General features: G+C 53.2%; 1 protein-coding gene and 1 long non-coding RNA gene across 11 annotated transcripts in view; one reads left to right on the top strand and one right to left on the bottom strand.

Moving 5' to 3' along the window:
- Positions 1 to 710: 710 nt before the first annotated feature.
- On the bottom strand, positions 711 to 9,329 carry LOC128784920 (uncharacterized). Of its 3 annotated transcripts, none has more exons than XR_008429677.1 (4): positions 8,041 to 9,329; positions 6,632 to 6,728; positions 4,046 to 4,283; positions 711 to 3,362 (listed from the first exon to the last, which is right to left on the bottom strand). It is a non-coding gene; the product is annotated as an uncharacterized LOC128784920 (long non-coding RNA). The 3 variants fall into 3 exon arrangements; XR_008429678.1 differs by lacking the exon at positions 4,046 to 4,283 and having other exon boundaries at positions 8,041 to 8,161; positions 8,419 to 9,329; XR_008429676.1 differs by lacking the exon at positions 4,046 to 4,283.
- A 260-nt stretch (positions 9,330 to 9,589) lies between these two features.
- MAP4 (microtubule associated protein 4) overlaps positions 9,590 to 20,477 on the top strand; it is a 148,839-nt gene continuing 137,951 nt past the window's right edge. For 6 of the 8 annotated variants that reach the window (XM_053936453.1, XM_053936445.1, XM_053936469.1 and 3 more), the window contains exon 1: positions 9,590 to 9,711. The gene's annotated coding sequence lies outside the window, so the exon portion shown is untranslated. Of the gene's footprint in view, positions 9,712 to 10,176; positions 10,409 to 13,359; positions 13,388 to 20,477 lie in introns of those variants that run through there. The other 2 variants (XM_053936430.1, XM_053936439.1) reach the window with 2 other exon arrangements.

Genomic DNA, 20,477 nt, shown 5'->3' with positions numbered 1-20,477 from the left:
GACTTTGCAAACTGCTCTGAGGCCAACTCTGACAGAAGTCATCCATTAATGAGAAAAGGGAGCGATGTCCACATGGGACACGACTTCAAGCAGATTCCCTTTCCAAAACTGCCTCTGCAATGAGAGATTAAAAGGTTCTCTGCTCCAGGAAATCAAGCACTGTGAAGGTTTCCAAGTGCTCTCCTGGCAGGATCTGGATGCTGTCCTGGCCCCATCTGGGTTCAGATGGGGTTTATAGAAGCCACAAGCACAGCCTGCAGGGTTTTCAGCTCAAACCCTCTTTTCTGCAGGATTTTAGCTAAAATCTTTAATCAGTGATTTAGTAACAATCAGGCCTGGAAAGAACTGCACACAGCAAAGGCTGAACTCCAGCAGCTCTTCCATGGACTGTGGATGCTCCTCTTGGAAGGAATGGCCTGAAGGTCAGCCTCAGGGACGTGCTGAGACACCTTAAATGCCTCGTCCCATCTGTCTGGGCACTAAATGACCCCACAGCTTCCCAAACTCCCTGCTGCCTCTACGGTTTCTCCTGTTACCTCAATTCAGGTTCAATCCACCCCACGTGGGAGTGCTCACCTGGAGAAGGGAAGGCTCCAGGGAGAGCTCAGAGCCCCTTGCAGGGCCTGAAGGGGCTCCAGGAGAGCTGGAGAGGGACTGGGGACAAGGGATGGAGGGACAGGACACAGGGAATGGCTTTAGCTGAAGGAGGGTACGTTTGGATTGTTTATTAAGAGGAAATTCTTTGCTGGGAGGGGGCTGAGGCTCTCCCATGTGCCCTCAGTGAGTCTGTGGCTCGCAGGGCTTGAGCAAGCCCAGAACCTGGGCCAGCTGTGGAGCAGAGGATTTGCTCCTGAGCAGAGACCGCACCGGGTGTCTCATTATGATGTGTAACGACCTCTGGGGACTGGCTTTAATTTGGGAAAGGATCCTTGAGTCATTCAGGCTCCTCAGCCACCATCTCCCCCCCTTTCACGTGGCATCCTGATGTCCTGAGGGTTTGCTTGTCTGTCGCCAGCGCCTTCATCCCTCCCCGACACGACTTAATTGCCATGGAGCTCTCTGATCTTCACGACTCTCCTGTCATCTTCCCCTCTCCTTCTCCAGGAGCCTTCTCCCAAGCTTGCTCTGCTTGTGCCATTCCCTGCTCAATGCCTGATGCTGGCACTGAACACCTCTATTTATAGATGTCTTCAGCACTTATTTCTTTATCACCTACTTCGTGCGGCATTTCGTGCCCTTCACTTTCCCAGCTGGCACAGACCTTCTCCACATCGGATAATTTGGGAGTAGTTTGGACAAGGGGGGCTTTGATTCCTTCAGAGTTTGTTTTCTTCCCCTTAAAAGGAGTTTTTAATGCAGACACCACTCCACAGCTGAGTGCTGCTATTAGGGATTCATTCAGTTTACCAAAAACTTGAAAATAGCTGAATTGGGCTGTTTGGTTGCCTGGATCCTTGGCTGGTGGATGCTTCCAATTATAATCAATTCATAGAGGTGGGGGCCTAAATTTTCCTTAATTCCTGCCTGTCTGCTGCCCTGCTGTTTTCTGTGATAAATCCTCTAGGCTGCAAAAATTAAAGTGCCAACAGCCTCCTTTGCTGGGCCCTCAGACCTGCCTGCTCTCCCCAAAGGCTGTTTTATCTCTCAAAAGGCTGCAAAGGGGCTGTGTCTCAGTCTTTTTGCTTCTGCTATTGCTCAGACTTTCTAGTTTTCTGCTTTTTTTGAATTTCATAGCCTGCCAAGATTTTTTTTCCCCTTGGATTATCTTTATTTAACAAGTTGTATTCTTATTCCAAGCAACTGCAGCACATTCACCCCCCACCCCCCCCACTCCCTTCCTTAAAGTCGTTCATTTTTGGGAGGTGAATAAGAATTTAAATGGGAATTCTCCCCCACAGAACTAAGAACTGCTGTCATTTCCTCCAGCTCCTGTGTCTTTTAAAAACAAGAGCAGAAAGAGATGTAGAGAAATCATGGCAGTTTGTGGCCTTTGAGCACAAGCTTTGGATATTATTGGCATTTTTTTCCTCCCTGCAATGATGGGATTTCACAATCAGGTCTCCAGGTCTGCTGTGGAGTCCCAAGGGAAGAAATCTCCTTCTAGAGCCTGTGTTTAGGTTGTCTCTTCCAGAAAGAGCTGGGCTTTACCAACGTGGTGATTAAATTAGATGACAGATTGAGTTCCATCCTTTGGCATTTCCAGGCAACTCTTAATTCCGCCGTCAGCCACCCTCTGGTTCAGCTGTAACTGGAGCAGCTCTGCTGCAGCCTGTGCTGCACTTTCACTGTGCTCCTTGGGACCAGTTTCTGCAGTCACACCCTCACCCCAGCCGTCCCTTCCTTGTCCTCAGTCCAGCTTTGGATGTTGGACAATTCCTCAGAGCTCCCCTCCTGCCCCAGCCTCAGGGCTGAGCTGATTTACGCTGCTCTGCTTTGGCAGCAGGGGCTTGGGAGCAGAGGCAGGAGCCTGGAAAACCTTCCTGCTGAGGGGATTGGCGTGGGAGGTTCACCTTCCAGGGCTGTGGAGCCGTGTGGGGTTCGTTACCTGGCACTGGGAGCTGCCAGTCCAGCCCAGCACGAGCGGCTGGGGCCGAGGGGCTGCCAGGGACAGGAACCAGCTCTGGCTGCTCGAGGGGATCCAGAGGAGGCCACGGAGCTGCCCCGAGGGCTGGGCCCCTCTGCCCATGGCAGGGGGGGGAATGGGATCATCCTCAAGGTCCCTTCCCAGCCAAACCAGGAATTCTCTAGTCAAGCAGAACTCTGCCCTTGCTGCTGAGGTGACACTGCCTTTAATCCTCATAGAGAGCTTGCTTCCAGCCTGAAAAGGTGTTCTTCATGCAATTTTCCTGTGCAGCTCATATTTAAAGCTGCAGCATCTGCATGAAAGCCACACACCCTTTATTTGCATGCCTGAAGTGCTGAGTGTGCAGGACAGGGCCGGCAGTGACTGCACAGCTCAGGAGGAGCATCACACGTGTCCTTCACAGGCTGCATGCAAATGGCCTGGCTGCCCAAACTCAAAATAAACAGCAGAAAATGCCCTGGGAATTCTTCAGGCAGCCAAAGTGCCCCCAGCCATCTCCACGGCCAGGGGGACTTCATGAGAGTCAGGTTTCTAAAGGGGCAATTCCAAAATCAGGCCTGGGCACGACTGAACACAGAGTGCCCTGACCTCTGCCCAGGCTGGGAGCAGGAGGAACACGGTGTCAGAGATTGAAGGGAAGGGAGATGGAAGCACTGGAACACAGATGAGTGATGCAGGAAATGCATGGAGACAGCTCAGTCTTTCCAAAGGCAGTTCCCACAGCACACTGCAAGGACACTGGAGATTCAGGAGAGTTCACCAAAAGCAGGAGGGACACCTGTGGGAGAGAGGAGAGCACGTGGTGAGACACTGAGAGATCAGCCACCTCAGGAGAGGTGAGAAATGATGTGATAGAACCAGAGCAAATTCTGAATGGCCAAAGGAAGATGCAGCAGAGAGCCTCCATTCTTTTTTCTGTTGTAACATGAAAACACAGGAATTAGAAGGCAGGGCCACTACCCTCTGTAAGTTATAGCCACGAGGAAGTGCTGTCCCTGGGTTAGGAGGACTCAGAAAGAAGTGGATTGCTGGGTCCCAGGATTGCCCAGAGTAGTCCTAAGGAGTGGTGTGAAAAGTGTGGGCTCTGAAAAGTCCTGTCCCAGAGCTCCAAGCAGCCCAGGAGACCCTGCATGAGGACATCACCCCCGTTTGGCCTGGCCTTGCCTGTGCCTGGCACAGCACACCTGGCACAGCACACCTGGCACAGCACACCTGGCACAGCTGTCCCCACACACGGCCCCACACCACATGTGGCCTTTGGTTGCCTTTCACAGTTCCCTCTTTTTGTCCCAGCAGTGACAGCAGGGCTCACAGCAGAGGCCTGGAAATCCTCTGGACACCGTGTCCTTCATGTCAGCACCCTCAGCCTGCAGGAGAGTGGTCAGAACTTTCCCCTCTGCTGCTCTCTGCCCCTGATCTTGTACCTGCTTACGTGGGGAAGGAACAGTAAATAAAACCCACCCAGGCCCTGATTCCTGTCACATTGTCCTTGCCAGTGGAGGGAATGACTTGCACAAAACTTCTTGCAGACCCTCAGGCCTGATGGAGAGGGCTCTTTGCAGATGGCTTTCCCCCAGAACAGTCGTCTTCTGTCTCATCAGGCAGCTTTTGTCAGTCCTGGTTACATGCTCTGTCTAGTTCGGGCTGGGAGCTCCTCAGGGCCCAAAGACCTCTCACCCTCTCCTGTCCCCCAAGTGTCCTGTGCAGCAGAAGCAGGACAGAAAGAGCAAATCACCATCAAAGTGAGCAGAAGTAATTTGGGAGCTGCGTGTTTCGCACAGCAAGGAAGAAAACCTCCATGGCTGCAGCAGGGAGAGCTGCACCGAGTGGGGAATGTCACAGTCCCCTCTGTCCCCCACTTGGGAGTTTGAGGAGAATAATTTGATTGAAAGGCAAATCCTTTAATCTGCAGATATAAATCAGCAGAGTGGCAGAATTGCTTAGGATGGAACATATACAGGGCATGTCCTGTATGTCTTCTCCCTTTAAACAACCACAGGCCCTCCAGCTGTTAACCTATTTATAAAAGGTAACTTAAGGCTACGCGCAAACTCCTGGGGACGTTTCGTTCTGTCATTCCAGCACAGAATTTTCTGCCTCACAATAATTGGGCTCGGTTTATGAAGGCCCAGGCTAGAGGAGAGATCAGCTCTGATACTAACAGCCCTCTCCAGAGGAGCAGGATGAAGCCCTCCAGAAGGCCAGGCTGCCCCGTGCTTCCCAGGACAAGGCTGTGCTTGGAGAAAGGACGATGCAAATATCAGCTACTGCATCCTGACAGGCCCCTGCAGGTTCTCCTCTTCCCACATGTGAAATCCCAAGCTCCTGTTCCCAAGCTGTGTGTGGGAAGTGTCCCAGGTCACCCACAGCAGGACCTGTGGTGCAGGACAGCAGCAGGAGCTGTGTTTTCTGGGACCACAGAGCTCTTGGCAATGGAAGTCACTGCCCCAGCGTCAGTGCAGCCCCCAGCCACCTTCCTCCTCCTCCTCTTCTTCCTCCTCCTCCTCCTCTGTGGCCCCACACCAGGTTACAGCTGACAGAGAGATCCCAGATCAGGAGATCATGAGGTGTGCCAGCTGCAAGGCAAATCCCATGACCAGTCAGAGAGCCTTGACAGGTCTCTGGGATGGCTGGGATCCCTGGCCGAAATTCCACGCCTTCCATTGTGCTGGAGTCAGCTTTGATGAGCAGAACAGCCCTGTCTGGCTGGCAAATGTCTGCCAGTGGCCCACAATGCTTCTGTTGTCCCCGGAGCAGCGTCCTGCCTCATTGAGTAGTTACCTTCTTCTTGCATCCCTGATCGTGATAGGGGAGTGATGAGACATCTGTTTTGTAAGAGTATTCAAATTCTCCAAGCTGCTTACAGACATTCACTTCCAAAAGTGAATGAGCAGAAATTTCCTGAACATGAGAGTCTGTGGGTGCTGCTCCAAGTGTGGAGGCAATTCCACTCAAACCCTTTCCAGATCTGTTTCATCAGTTTTTCTCCTCGATGCAGTTTGGGTTCATTACTTACTGACTGCACTGCTGGCCACTCCTTTCTGGACGTGACCCCTGCACGGGCTCTGCTGCCTGTCCGGGATGAGTGAGGGATGCAAGGAGTGACAGCTCAGCCCCGGCAGCACCGCTTCCCCGGAGCTGGGACACACCCCGGAGCTCAGACAGACCCCGGAGCCTGGACAGACCCTGGAGCTCAGACAGACCCCAGAGCTTGGACAGACCCCGCAGCCCGGGACAGACCCTGCAGCCCGGGACAGACCCCGGAGCTCAGACAGACCCCGGAGCCTGGACAGACCCCGGAGCCTGGACAGACCCCAGAGCTCAGACAGACCCCAGAGCTTGGACAGACCCCGGAGCTTGGACAGACCCCGCAGCCCGGGACAGACCCTGGAGCCTGGACAGACCCCGGAGCTCAGACAGATCCCGCAGCCCAGGACAGACCCCGCAGCCTGGACAGACCCCAGAGTCTGGACAGACCCCGGAGCTCAGACAGATCCCGCAGCCCAGGACAGACCCCGCAGCCCAGGACAGACCCCGCAGCCTGGGCAGACCCCCAGCGCTGCCCCTGTGGGCACCCACGTCCCTGCTTTGAGCAGGGAATGACGAGCTCTTGCCAAAGGGCAGGAAAGCTGTCCGGTTCATTACTGCTTATCTCCAACACTTGTGCTGTCAGTGCCCTGGGATCGGCTGTGTCACCCAGCGTCCTTCATTTGCACCGGCTCCCATCAAAGCGGTGACAAACGAGCGTTCCCCAGACCGAGCTTTCCCTTTCCAGCTCTGCCGGTGCCCAGAGGGGACTCACCCAGCACGGGTCAGGCCCACGCTGAGAGCAGCCCCGGTGCTGGCTGCCCTACCTGCCCTGCTGGCCTAATGGGGCTGGCCAGGAGTGACTCCCTAGGCAGATGAGCTGGGCCCTTTCCCTTTTCCACAGCCACCTTCCCTGTCTGGCCTGATGAAAGGGCAGAGCCAGTGCCTAAGCACTTTCTCTTCTGCCACCAACCTCACCAAACAAAGTCCCCCCCTGTGCTGGGACAGGGACAGACACACCTGCAGCATCTCACAGATCTTGTCTGCCTTACACCGAGGACATTGGTTCCTGCTGCCCTCCCTTCCAGGCCACATGGAGATGGAGGGGACTCGCAGTCTGGAAAAGCGAGTGGAAAGAAAATAGGTTACTTTCTTTAGAGGGACAAACAAAGATAAAGGAGATGCTTTGAATTTTTGTACAGGTGAAGTATGTGGGGAGGCAACAAATGGAGTGTGGCCTGAGGTTGCTCCCAGGAAGCAAAGAATAGATGTCAGATTTTAAACTAAACCAAGGAAGTTTCATATTAAACAGTGCTCTGAGAAGCCATGCTAAGCTTGGGTGCAATTCCTTCCTTCCTTCCTTCCTTCCTTCCTTCCTTCCTTCCTTCCTTCCTGCCTGCCTGCCTGCCTGCCTGCCTGCCATCCTGCCATCCTGCCCAGCCATTTCATGATTTCCTTGGTTTCATGGAAGGAGATCCCAAAGCTGTGGGGCTCTTGGGAGCCCAGGGTGGCACAGGCTGGCTTGGGGAGGTCGGAAGCCCCTCGTGCAATTCCATAGGGATGCCTGGATTACAGTGGACAGTTGCCTGCTGCAATTTATTGCTTTACAATGGGCACACCTGTGGCATCACAGGGCTCTACCTGCTCCACTTTCTGATTTCAGGTGTACCTGGCTGGGATTTGGGCGAGGTGTCCAAGCTGTGGTGTGACAGGGCACACCGTGTCCTTAATCCACCAAAGGTTTGCTCCTGTGTGATCACTGTGCAGTGAAGGCCTGGCTTTGGGCTCTCAGGTTTTTTCTTTTGGGGAATAAATTCTAGGCTCAGAATTTGGAAGGAACAACCCAGAAGCTCTTTTTGAAGCCAAAAGCAGTTGGCCTAGTGGTCAGACACACACTGATGTGTAATTTTTGTTGTACTATGGTGTTGTAACCCCTGCTTTTTGTTGGGTTACTGAGGCTGTTCCATAGACACAGGAGGCACTGTCCTGCTCTAGAGCCAGGAGACTGTCTTGGAGACAGGCAGCAAAAAGGCTCCAGGAGGTAAGAGAGGTGGATTTCCTAAGGAGAGAGAGGGATCTTTAAGGGTCTGATGATCAGGGTAGGCTGGGACAGCCCTGAAATTCAAAGCGCTGCCCAACCCTCCTAAAGAGAGCCGTCAGGATGCTATTTTATCTCGGAGCTTAAAAATAGCACATGGTACAAGCAGTTGTTATGGATCTGCCTTTCATCAGGACATGGGATTTCCCCTTACCGGCTCCGGCCCTGGAAAGGTACCCAGGCTTGGGAGGCTGGGAGAGGGGTGGGCAGAGGGTGCAGCTTAACCCTGCCTGCATGGGGTGTGCCCCCTCCCACACCTCATGCCAAGGGTGTTTCCTCCCTCCAGTGACCAGACATGAGACACACCTATTTTTCGTTTTAATTTACTCACCTCGCTTTGATTTGCTTATCTGGCAGGCCAGCGTGTCCCATATTTCCATGCTTTAGTAGCTCTGCAGCTCCCTCTGGGCAGATGGGTGACACAGAGCCCTCGGGGACGTGCAGGAGCCTGGCTGTCAACAGACAGGGGCCGGTGTTCCCTCCCTGCCCGCTGCCCGGGTTAACTCCCAAAACGCGCTCTGCGATGGTTTAGCCCTGAAGAGCGAGGCTGGGTGTTCCTCCCGCCTGCTTGGCTGTCGCTGTGACACCAGCCCGGTGTCACCTCGCGCTCGTCCCAGGGAGTTTCAGCCACGGGAAATGGTTTCACTGAGGGCAACCAGTGGAGGTGACAGTGCTGGTGGGTGAGGGAACAGTGACCGGTGTCACCCACCTGGAATTGCGTAAAGCGTTCCACTCTGTCCCACACGACGTCCTTGTCCCCAGAGTGGAGGGACAGGGATTTCCTGGGTGGAGCACTCGGTGGGTGAGGAAGGGGCTGGGTGGTCACACTGACACCTGGCTCGGTGTCAGGGCAGAGCAGTGACAAGAGGGACACTCAGGGGTTGGGAGTTCCAGGGCCTGAAGGGGCTCCAGGAGAGCTGGAGAGGGACTGGGGACAAGGCCTGCAGGGACAGGACACAGGGAATGGCTTTAGCTGAAGGAGGGTACATTTAGATTGTTTATAAAGAGAAAATTCTTCCCTGGGAGGGTGGGAGGCTCTGGCACAGGGTGCTCAGAGCAGCTGAGGCTGCCCCTGGATCCCTGGCAGTGCCCAAGGCCAGGCAGGATTAGATTTAGAGCAGCCTGGGACAGTGGGAGGTGTCCCTGCCATAGCAGGGGTGGCACTGGAGGATCCTTAAGGTCGGTTCCAACCCAAGCCACTCTGTGATTCTGTGACTCTGCAGCTGTGCCTGCTGTAAAAACACATCCCTCCATCCCTCACCGTCCTGCTAGCTGCACGTCATCCCTTTATCCTCCCGCTCTCCTCCTGCCCTCCTGCATGCGCAGAGGGTTGTCTTGCTGGGCCAGAAGGGCCACGGAGGATTATGAGCAGCGGCACGAGTGGTCCCTGCTGTTCGGCCACCTGGAGGGGCGGCTGGGCGCTCCATCTGTCCCTGGGCCCTGCTTTGTCACCAGACTCCTTCGGCCCCTTCACAGCCACGAGTGCTGCGCCACACAGGCGTGCACACGCTCCCAGGGCTTCCTCTGCCGCTTTGAATATCGCCCTTTCCTGCCCCACATCACCCTTCCCAAAGCTGGGATCTCCTCCCTGCCCTTAGCCTTGTCCCTTCAGCCCCTCAGCTCCTCTCTCCCCTCAGCCGCGTCCCCTCAGCCCCGCCCCCGTCCTCCATCGCCGCCCCTTGGCCCCGCCCCCATCCCTGGCCCCGCCCCCATCCCCGCCCCGCGCCGCACCCAACCGCGCTGCCCGTTCACCGCAGCGCCGCCTCCGCCCCGCGCGGCCGCGCGCCGCCCGCGCTCGCGCTGATTGGCCGCTGCCGGGCGCGGCGCGGCGCTGATTGGCCGGGCGGCGCGGGCCCCGCCCCCTCCCAGCCAGCAGGGTAGTGCGCTCGGCGCGCGGCCAGCGCGGCTCCGCTCCCCGCTCCTCCTCCCGCCGGGCCCGCAGGGGACAGCGACACTCGCCAGGCGCCTCCGTCCCGGCGCTGCCCCGCGCCCCCGCCGCTCGGTAAGGCCGCGGGGAGGGGGCTGCGGCCGGGGACGGGCCGCGGGGACAGCGCGCCGCGGGTGCGGCGCTCTCCGACGCGGCTCGACGCGCTCTCCGGGCCGAGCGGGGGCTCCGGCCTCACCGGTGTCCGGGGGGCCGGGGCCGGCCGGGCCGGGAGGTGGCAGGGGCTGCGGGGCGCGGGAGCCGCGCAGGGAGCGCCCGCAGCATCCCCGAGCATCTCCCGGGGGAGCCGGCGGAGGGAGCGGGCGCTGCCGGGGCGCGGCTTTGTTGCGCGGGGGCAGCGGCCGGGCTGGGCGCGGGGGTCGGGGGGGAGGCCCCGGGGCGTTGCCGGGCCTTGCTCCCTCGGGGTCCCTTCGGAGCCGGCTCCCCCGGGCACGCGGGCCGGGGGGTTTCGCTCAAGGGCGGCGGTTCCGCAGTTCTCCCCGGGACGGCTGGAAAGTTTCGGTGCCGCCGTTGCGCCCCGTCCTTCGCCGCTGGCCGCCGGCGGCTCGCTCTGTTCCCGGCTTTATAAGGCGGGCGGCGGGCTCGCAGGCTGAGGATGAGCATGGGCAGAGCGCGGCTCGGAGCGCTGGGTGTGGCGAGCCGGGGATGCGCCAGGCTCCGGCCAGGCCTCTGCTCAGTCATCGCGGCCACAAACGGAGCGGGCCCGGTTTCGGGATGAGCAGACTTCTCCTGCGGAGCGCGGCCGGGCTCTGAGGTACAGGAATTAAACAAATGCTCGCCACGGCGCCATGCGGGGCTGCTGTTAATAAGTTTAAGCTCGAGGCGGTGAAGTTTTGGGTTGTGCAGATGCTGCTCTGCTGCCAAAAGCTGCTTCTGAGTGTATCCTGGTGGTATGAGCGTTGTAGGCTCTCCCTCTCTACGAGGGGTGTGTTAAAAGCCTGCTCTGTGGACATGCTGAGCCTGAATTTGGGTGTTCAGTTCTCTTTTCTTTAGGTGGTTCTTGATCTCTCCTACTTGGTTCTTCCCTCGCTTATTTCCTTCCCCTGATTCCTGTATGGATGTAGCAGATTAGCCCATTGATTTTGGAGTTTTTAAAAAAGCTTTTATTTGTTTTTAAAGCTGGAATCATCCATGCAGTGAACCATCTTCCTCCCAGTTTACAATCCCAGCTGGAAGCTTCTTGAATAATACAATAGGCACCCAAGTCCTGCTCAGTGTTTCAGTGTGCAGTAACAAGCCTTGCTGGGGTCTCCTCCTGCTCAGCGTGTGATGCTGCTGTAGCTTCATTTTGTAAACTCAAGGCACGGGACTGCACTGGAGTTTTACAACTCTAAAGCTTCTTTTCTGCTTGCCAGGGCCCGATGCCCCATCTGGTATGTTTTGCTGGTATTGTATCTATAAGGTGCTGTTGCAGCTTGATTAACTCCTCCTTTGTTTGAGAAAGAGAAATTGTAACTCAAAATTATTCAGGTTGACAGTACAGTTATGACAAAGGTGACACTGGCTGGACAGACCTGTCTGTCAAATTTACTTTATGGGTTTTTGTTTTCCGTTGCGAGAACTGATGAAATTTCTGATTATCCTTCCAGATCCATTTTGCAGGATTCACGGTCTCTTTTTAAGTTTTTAACTTTTTTATTCTTTTGTGCCTTCTTGCATCAGAAGAGATGGGCTTTTTCAGTTTGAAAAAGAGCTTAACTTACTTGCTGTTGCAACAGCAGCAATATCCTGTGTCTTTTGTTTTGTTTGGTAATAATTACATGCTAGTGACAAATAATAAGCTTGAAGGCAGAATAGCTGATCTGTTTGTGACTGTGATTGTTGACTCTGAAGCTGAAGGCCGTGGATATTATTAAATCTGTTTTTATGTGTCTCTGCAGAAATGACATCAGGGAAAGATCAGATAATACAAAGAAGTGTCAGTGGTTTGGAGATGCCAGCCCGGGCAGTTCAGCTAGAGCCCAGTGTTGCCATGGGTACAGTTTGTGGGTCACCCTGGTCCCCCCCGAGCCCCCAGCTGATATTAGGAGAGGATTATGTCACTCCTGTCCTCAAGGAACAAACGGGGAGGCTGCTGGAGGACGCTTATGGCAGCAGATCCTGACTTTTATCAGCTCGTTCCTCCAAAGGCAGGGCTGTGCCAGGCACTGTCCTGTGCTGGCCACTGATGCCAGGCAGGCTCCCAGGAGTGGGGACACCGTGGGACACCAGGGCTCCTCTCTGCCAGCTGCAGCACCTCGCCCTGGCAGCAGCTCTGGAGATGTGCTTTAACAAGCTGCCCCATTTGTCTGCAGGGAGCTTTGGAGGCTGTGAGTGCTGTGGTAAGTGATGAGCACAGGGGGTGAATAATCACACCAGAGGCTCGCAGTCACTGCTGGAACCAACCTGGCCTTCCTCTGGTAAGTGTCATTTACAGGTGGCAGTGCTAATTCTGAACTCTTTGGGTTCAGTGCACTCCTCTGTTCCCTCCCAGGGACACCAGGCAGTTTAAGTCAAGGTTTTAAATAGCAGAGGATTGCCCAGACTGTTCTGTGATGTTATCAAACACCCCCACGGCTCCAGCAGCCTGAGCAACAGTGAGAACAGAAGCAAAATGGGGTTTTGGAGGGGCAGAAGGTGAGGCTGAGTGGAGGCTGGGGCAGGACTGGATTTCCAGCCTTGAGCTCGTTAAGTGCAGTCTGAGGAGTGCTCAGTTGAAGCAGATGAATTACGTATTCCTGCTGGTAAAAGGGCTGACACAGCTGTAATTTCAGCCAATGGAGTGTAATTATATTTGAGGTCCCAACTCCTGTAGTATTTTCGTGGCTGCCTGTCTTCCCTAGAAATAAATGAATCTGAGCCATTTGGTCAGCTCAGGGTACTCACAGGGTTCAGATCTGCTTTCCACCCATTGCATGTTCTTGCTCTTGTGCACCTCAGGCTTAAACTCACCTGCTGTTTGCTGAGCCAGTGATGTCTCCTCCACTCAGTTCTTGGACTGCATTTGTCTTTGTGCACTGTGTCTTGAGGTGCAAGCTTCCAAATTCTGACCTGCACCAAACCTATGACTCAGGGAAACCACTGGTCAGACAGGGTTTAAGTCTGTCAGGATGAATTCAAGCTACTTGCAATTCAAATGAAAGTGATGGTTGCTTGAAAGCGAAATAACGTGTGACTATACCTTGGTTTGGTCCAGAAAAAACCCAAATAATTTATTTTGCTAGGCCAGACATAGATTGGAAGATAAAATTCCAGCCTCCTCCGCTGAGAATGAAGAGTTCAAGGCGTGTTGCTCATCGTGTTGTTGCGAGTCAGATTGCAGACAACAAAATTATAATTTGTGTAGGTACCTGTGGAGTTTCAAAGGCAAATTGAAGAAGCTGATAGTGCTCTGAAAGGCAGAGTTATTTCCTGGAACTCTGTGTTTGTTCTTCCTGTCTCAAATGAAACAGACGAAACTCCTGCTTAGTCAAATGTCTGTGTCCACAGCTTCCTCGTGCTTTAACAGCAATTGCACTGATTATTTCTGTACTTTCTTTTTTTCCTCCTTGAAGGCAAATGCAATCATAGTCAGCTGTAGATCAGAGAAGCCAGGGGTCTGTCATTACAGCACATGGGAGGGGGCAGAGAGCTCCTTGAGCCAGAGCCACCAGTGCTGCATCATCTCCACAGAGTTCATCTCCAGGAGAAAGGGAGGATGTCCTCTGGAGCAGGTCCCTGGGAGATGGTGGAGAAGCTGGGCTGAGCAGAGCAGGTAGGAGCCCTGCATCCTGTGGGTGGGGGTTTCTCCTCCTACAGCTCAGAAAGCAATTCCATGGCTTGGCGTTGCACACACGGGAAGGAATTTCTCGTGGGAAGAAAAGGTCAGTGAAATCAGTTGCTGTAGATGTCATGCAGATTTTAACTTGGTAATGAGGAGAATGAAATACTTGCGGCTCACACTGGTGCCCTGTGTTACTCTGGGTTCTTGATATTACGTTAGAAGTGATTAAATACTAAATTTATTTAAAATTATTGGGTAATCTGACTCTGAAGGATTATGAGCAGACATTGGTGTCACGCTCTAGCACTCCTAAAAATCACGTCAGGATAGTGCTGAGGATTTGCCCTAAACAAGATCAGTCTTAGACTTCTCTGAGTAAATTACTCATTTTTGTATGTTGCCACAAGAGCCCATACTTTGGCATGCTGGAGAGCAAAACTTCTTGCAGTTGCTGCTGTAGAAAACACGGGAGACACTGAGTTAATGGGAAGTGTAGGATAAAAATGGCTGTGCATGTAAATGATGGTGTATTCCACCTCTGTGATGCACATTGTTCCCTGGAAATGTCTGCTGGGAGGGTGCTGGGTTATTTATTCTGTGCTCCCCTGGAGACAGGGAGGGAAGGGGCTTATTTCTTCCCTTGCTCTTAGAAAAGGCTGCTCCTTGCTGCTCTTTTAATCCTTGCCTTACTTTATTTTATTCCCTGCCCCTTAGAACTTTTCTCGGGTGGAGTGGCAGCTGCTGAATTGGTAGTTCCTCCGGGGAGTAGCAAGATACCAGCACTGAGATAAAGCTCACAGTGTCCCTGTGACTTGAACAAAAGTGGCAAACACAAACAGGAGTTGTAGTTGCATTATCGAGGGAGGTTTGTGTAATGCAATAGGCCCTGCATTAGCTTTCCTTTGCCAAGGTTGGATTTCCAGCCTCCTGGAGCTGGAGCTCCCCTGGTAAAGAGTTTAACACAGACAAGCACCGTGCTGGAGTCCGTCCCCTGCCCAAAAGGAGCGTGTTGGCAGGGTGGAAGAGTGGCCGTGTGGGTGGGAGGAGGGTTCAGTGCCAGCTGTACCCCTGGGCAGGTGACGTGACACGCGCTGCGGATTAAGGTGGGATGAGCAGCGTGCCCCGGCTGCGTGCTGGCTATCAGGCTGCTCCGAGGAGCTGCAGCAGCTTCTGGGACAAGTATGCAGTTAATCACATCCATTAGCATGATTAAAATCCTGATTAGCTCGCTCCCAGTTTCCTCCTACACTTCGCCCCTTTTTATCTGGGTTGTTTGCAGCGTCGAGGCTGGGAATTGTGAATGGATCCCAGGATTCGGGGCTTTGTGTTGGAACAAAGTTCCTCAGAGAGCTGCCCAGCTGCTGGCTGAAGAGAACATCTGAAAAATCAGCCCTTCACAGCTGGGGGAGCCTCAGCAGGACTGTGGGGAATCTAGCTGAGCATGGAGTAGGCTCGTCTTGCTCACGTTCCACGTCTGGTGTGTCCTAACACTTGGATTTTAACATCTCCATCCCTGTGTGCTGAGGAGCTCCTCGTGCTGGCTGGCTCCTTGGGGCAGGGCTCCTCTGGCCTCCAACAGCCAGGGCTGAATGGGCTGGAGAGCAAGTCCAGGGATGGGAAGATAGGGAAAGACAAGGCTGAAATTGAGGGTAGGGAAACTGCACATCAGCTGGTTGGATTTTGAGTAGAAGTGGAAAAAAAGACAAAAAATGAGGTAATTGTGTAAATTCCTGTGTGCAAAAACTCTCTTTTTTTAAAAACTTCACTGGTTGGGGAGATACTGTGCAAACTCATGTGGACCTTTTTGGAAAAGCAAACGTCTCTGAGCATTAGGTCATACACTTCCAACACACTCCCGCCTGGGAGTGAGTCATTGTCTTTTGTAAAATTGTATTAGAGCTACATCATCCCCAAAAGCTGTTTTTCAGCTGAATTTAGGGTGTTGACACTTGCTCTAAACAAAGTAAAGCTATGGAAGCATTTATCAGAGCAATTTCAAAGTGTGTTTACATACTCTGGAGCTGTGACTCCCGAAGTGCCGGGGCTCAATTCATTCTTGGGAGTGGAAACCCTCAGCTCTCACACTGAGGACTGGGGCAAATATCTCCAGGTAACTTAAATAATGTTTGTGAAGTGCTTAAAATCTTCTGGAAGGGTAGAGAAACATCTAGGTGTTTTTACCTGCTCTTATTTCTCCTCCTCCCACATGTTTTTTGCAGGGGCTGTGGTGTGTTGGCTCTTGGCTGGAGATACTTTGGCAGTTTGTCCTTCCAGGAGCTGATACTGAGGGTTTGTTTCCATATTATGACTTGATTTTTCTCTAACAAAACTCGTTTGAGGTTCCAGCCCTCTTCCACTTCATACTTTCTATCAGGTTGTTGTGCCAGAAGTTCAGTGCAGTGAAATGGGGCAGTGAGAAATGGGTCGGTGCTCAGGTGGGATTTCTACAACTGATTTTAGAAGCTGCATCAATTCTGTTAAAGGAGAAGTAGAAACAACTGCTTGGAGAAGGGGATGCCAAGCACTCATCACACTGGCTTTGCTGGGGAAAATGTGGTTGGGGAAATGCTGTCAGTGGGATGAGTAAGAGCTTGGGGTGAAGAACCCTTGGCCAAGTTTCATTGGAAAGGCTGAGGCTGCCAGGCACACGTGGATCCCAGAAGGATTGGAGCTGGGAGGAGATCACCCAGGCCAGCCCCCTGCCAGGGCAGGGTCACCTGGGATGTGTCCAGCTGGGTTTGGGATGATTCCAGCCCCCCTGGGCAGCTGTGCCAGGGCTCTGCTCCTCCATGGAGAGAGGCTCTTCCTCCTGCTGAGCTGGAGCTGGTGTGCTTGGCTTTGTGGCCACTGCTCCTTGTCCTGGCACTGGGCAGAGTCTGGCACCATCCTCAGCTTCACCAGGTTCATCTCCAGGAGAAAGGCTGGATGTCCTTTGGGGCAGGTTCGTGGGAGATGGTGGAAAAGCTGGAATGAGCAGAGCAGGCAGGACCCCTGCATCCCAGGGGGATTTCTCCTGCAGCCTCTGCTCATCTGGGAAATGCTCCAGGCCCCTCATCAAAGCCAGACCCCAAATCCAGATTCAGTGTTGCTGTGTGTGCTGTTAACTCCATTTCAGCTGCTCAGAAAGGGACCCTGAGGGCAGACAGCAGTGAGGACAGGGCAGGAATGAAGCACTGGGAGCTGCTCTGAGCAGGATGCAAACGGGAATGTGAAAGTTGTGCTTCACTGACACTTTCCCTGTAATCCCCCCTGGAAAGCACTGAGCGTTTTTAAGCACCTGACTCTCAGTAGCTCAGGTTTGCCTGGGTTTCAGGCACGCTGAGAGGAGGAGGTGGGCTGTGGTGAAAGGTAGGTGTTCCCTGGCTTAGGCTGGAGGTCCCCGGGAGGTGCTCCTGGCAGTGCCATCTGCTGATGAAGTGACATCTGCTGGGGAAGTTCACCTGCTCCCTTGCCCTGTGGGCCAGTGCAGCTTGATGCACACTTGGGGAGAAAACCAGCGATGATGTGAAACCAGCAATGATGTTGGATGTGAAATGCTGTTGGAAATACTGAGGAGAACCCAACTGTAAACAGCAGCTCAAAGAAAGTGTTTTTAAATGTCGTAATTGGTGCTGTTTATAGCAGTTCCAAGTGCTTAATTCCTGCCTGTACCCTCGTTGCTCTCTGCAGCCTTTCTGGTGCACTGAAATGCTGTTAACACCAAACACAGCACTGAATTTGGAATGTTAATTTTCCCTGGAATCCCAGAGTGGTGTGGGTTGGAAGATCATCTCATTCTTCCCCTGCCATGGACAGGGACACCTTCACTGTCCCAGGCTGCTCCAAGCCCTGTCCAGCCTGGCCTTGGACACTTCCAGGGATGGGGGATTTTGGTGTTCTTGATGAGGTGTATTCCTCTTTGTGTATTTTTTTTTTTTTGTGTTTAACCTCTCCATTTCAGCCGCTTCTCTGTTGCAGCTTTATTAAGTGCAGTGTCCTGTTAAAAATGCTCCTTTGCTTTTCAGCACTGGTTTTAAGGAATCTCAGAAGCTTTTCTGCTGTCCATGGATACTTTCACTGCTGTTAGTTAGATAATGGGAGACTTCCAAACAAAGACAAAAGTGCCCAAGCAGCTCCAGCAGAGGCTCTGAATGAGGCTCTGCAGACAGGGGAGGCAGAGAATGAGACAAAGAACTGAGTCACCCTCTCTTCCTTCCTTTGCACTCTTGTGGTGGGAGTGAATCGTTTCTGTTTTAAGTCATAAATCAGAGCGATTAGCAAAAGGGTTCTGGATGTTAATGGGTGGATCATTCGAACTTCTTACTTAGCAGGAGCTGTGGATTTAAGTGATATACATAAAAGGCAGTAAATGAAATGGATTGTGTGATGGCCTGGTGCTGGATTCCCACCGGGATGTTGTGGATGCAGAGCCTCAGGAGTGTTGATTTCATAGTCTGAGTGCAGCCCCCAGCCCTGTCCCAGCACAGGAAAGAGCTGGAGCTGCTGGGGAGAGCCCAGAGGAGGCGCCAGGGTGATCCCAGGGATGGAGCAGCTCTGCTGGGAGGAAAGGCTGGGAGAGCTGGGAATGTCCAGCCTGGAGAGGAGAAGCTTTGGGGTGAGCTCAGTGTGACCTTCCAGGACCTAGGAGGAGCTCCAGAAGAGCTGGAGAGGGACTGGGGACAAGGCATGGAGGGACAGGACATAGGGAATGGCTCCCACTGCCAGAGGGCAGGGATGGATGGATGGATATTGGGAGGATGGGGAGGGGCTGGGATGGAATTCCCAGAGCAGCTGGGGCTGCCCCTGGATCCCTGGCAGTGCCCAAGGCCAGGCTGGGAGCAGCATGGGACAGTGGGAGGTGTCCCTGCCATGGCAGGGGTGGCACTGGGTGGGCTTTGAGGTCCCTCCCAGCCCATCCTGGGGCTCTGGTTCTGCAGCTGCTCTGGGTGCTTTGAGTGTCTGCCCCTGCCCAGGTGTGCAGGATGGGACCCCAGAGTGGAGGTTGGTTCCACCTCCATGGGCAGGGTGGTGCAGGATGATGGACACACCCTGAGGGGCTCACTGAGGCTGAGTCCTGCATTCAGTCCTTCTGGGGTGCCATGCTGTGGGGCTGGCACACAATGTCCATGCCAGGTGGTCACCACCCCAGTGGGGACTGCAGGATGCTGTGGGTGGCTGGAGCTGTATTTGATATCACAAATTTGCATTTATATATGGAACTGCAGTGTATGTAATTTGCAGGGTTAATTTTTCCAGGATATCTTCATGCTTAAAGCATGCATATTAATTTTCCTTAGGCTGCATTTAACCTATTTAAGCATTTATGACATGAGAATTAAAGGATATTTCCATCTTGTGTTCTGAGGGCTGGATTTTCTTTAACTGGGTTTTTTTTTTTTTTTTAGATAAAATGTACTATTTTTTTGCATTGGGATTTGGGCAGAGCATGTAGGGCAATAGGATCAAGTGTCACATTGGGATTACATATTTGTCCTGAAGTGACCCTCTTAGGAGCTTGCATGGGAGTAATTGGTGAATGACTGGATTTATAGGGATGTATATCTGCATTAGCACTGGTTTGATGTGACTCGAGCTGATTTGCTTTTGGTCCAAACTATTTTCAGCTTGGGGAATTCACTTTGAAGGAGGGATGCTATATTTTGCCTGTATTTTCCCTTAAAAGCAGTGGTGGTTTTACCAGGATTTAATAGCTCCAAATATGAATGTAGAGCAGTGTTGCACGGCTGAAACCCAAATTTATCCCAAGAGCTGCACATTTGAGACCTCTGGGTGTTAATGGTGTGGAAAAAACCTTTCTCATTATCAGCTTCCTGTGATTCTTTCATTGCATCAGTCTTGTTCTTACAACTGTAACAGCTCTCTCACTCGTGCTGTTCTGTGTTATTTTGGTGTATTGTGTCCCTTGGCTGGCAGCTTCTGTGGGCTTTCCCTCTCCTGGAAGGAATTACCTCGAGTTTGAAGGCGCTGGGGAGCTCCTTGCACCTCCAAGCTGAGCTTTCTGCAGCGGAGCTTTTGGCATGAGCAGTAATTGCTGCTCCTGCTGACAGACTCTCCCCGTGGGCACATCCCTGCGCGCTGTGTCTGAGCAGAGCCTGGCACCTGCTTCTGCCTGGGCTTCACAGGGGTTTTCTGACCCCCTCGGAGCTCTGGGAGCCCTTCAGGTGCTGCTGGGGGAGTGAGAGGCTGTGATTCACAAAGGCCTTCAGCTCCAGAGCACGCATCTGCATTTTCCCCTTCATCTCCCTGAGCTGTGTTTGTGGCACTGGTTTCCCTCTGCTCCCCCTTTCCTGCTGCTCTGCTCTCTCTCCGGAGCTCCCAGCTGCTGCTTTTTCCTCCCATGTTTGTTTTCTCAGATCCTGTTTTAGGCCTTCTGAATGTACTCAGTGTAGGGTGGGTTTGTTTTTTTGCTACAAGGACCTTTCAAAAAGGCTGTTGGAGGGGTGATTGGAGCACAGAGTGTAGCACGCTGCTCCCAGAAATCCTGACTCTGCCTGGCATCAGCTGATGGTGTCTTGTTTAAACATACCACAGACTTGATGTTTTTTCCCCTTGGGGTTTGACTTCCTGTGATAAAAGGAGATTCCCTTTTAAAGCAGAGCTCTGTGGTTATATAATGAGAGAAGGAAATACTCCAAAAGTGACACTGGGAGAACAGAAAAGTTATTTTGGTGGCTGACTGTTAGACAGGAGAGTAGAAAATTCGCTCAGGAGGGCACGGGTAACTCGAGTGCTCTTGGGAAAGTGAGAGGAACACATTCAAGGAATTAAGTGAGGCAGTGACCAGGGCAGAGCAGGGGAAGGAAGGTTGTGGTGAGGACAGAGCTGCCCAGTGCACATCTAGGATTCCTCTTGGAGGATTTAACCCTTTCCAAACTGCTTCTCCTCACCTCCACGAGCTGCTGCCAAGCACCAGAAGTCTCCAAGTCTGACCCTGCAAGAGCTGTGCTGCCTTTGGCTGATGGATTTGTAGCCATGAGCAGAAGTTAGTTTTGAATTAGTGCATGTGGCTTTGTCTCCAGGGAGCTGACTACCTCCCCCTGTCCCCTTCCCCTTCCCTCCCAGGAGTGCCAAGCACTGTGCA

Source organism: Vidua chalybeata, chromosome 1 (genome assembly GCF_026979565.1).
Source record: "Vidua chalybeata isolate OUT-0048 chromosome 1, bVidCha1 merged haplotype, whole genome shotgun sequence".
NCBI lineage: Eukaryota > Metazoa > Chordata > Aves > Passeriformes > Viduidae > Vidua > Vidua chalybeata.
The sequence above is the reverse complement of the archived record's forward strand: the minus strand, read 5'-3'. Positions and strand labels throughout refer to the sequence as shown.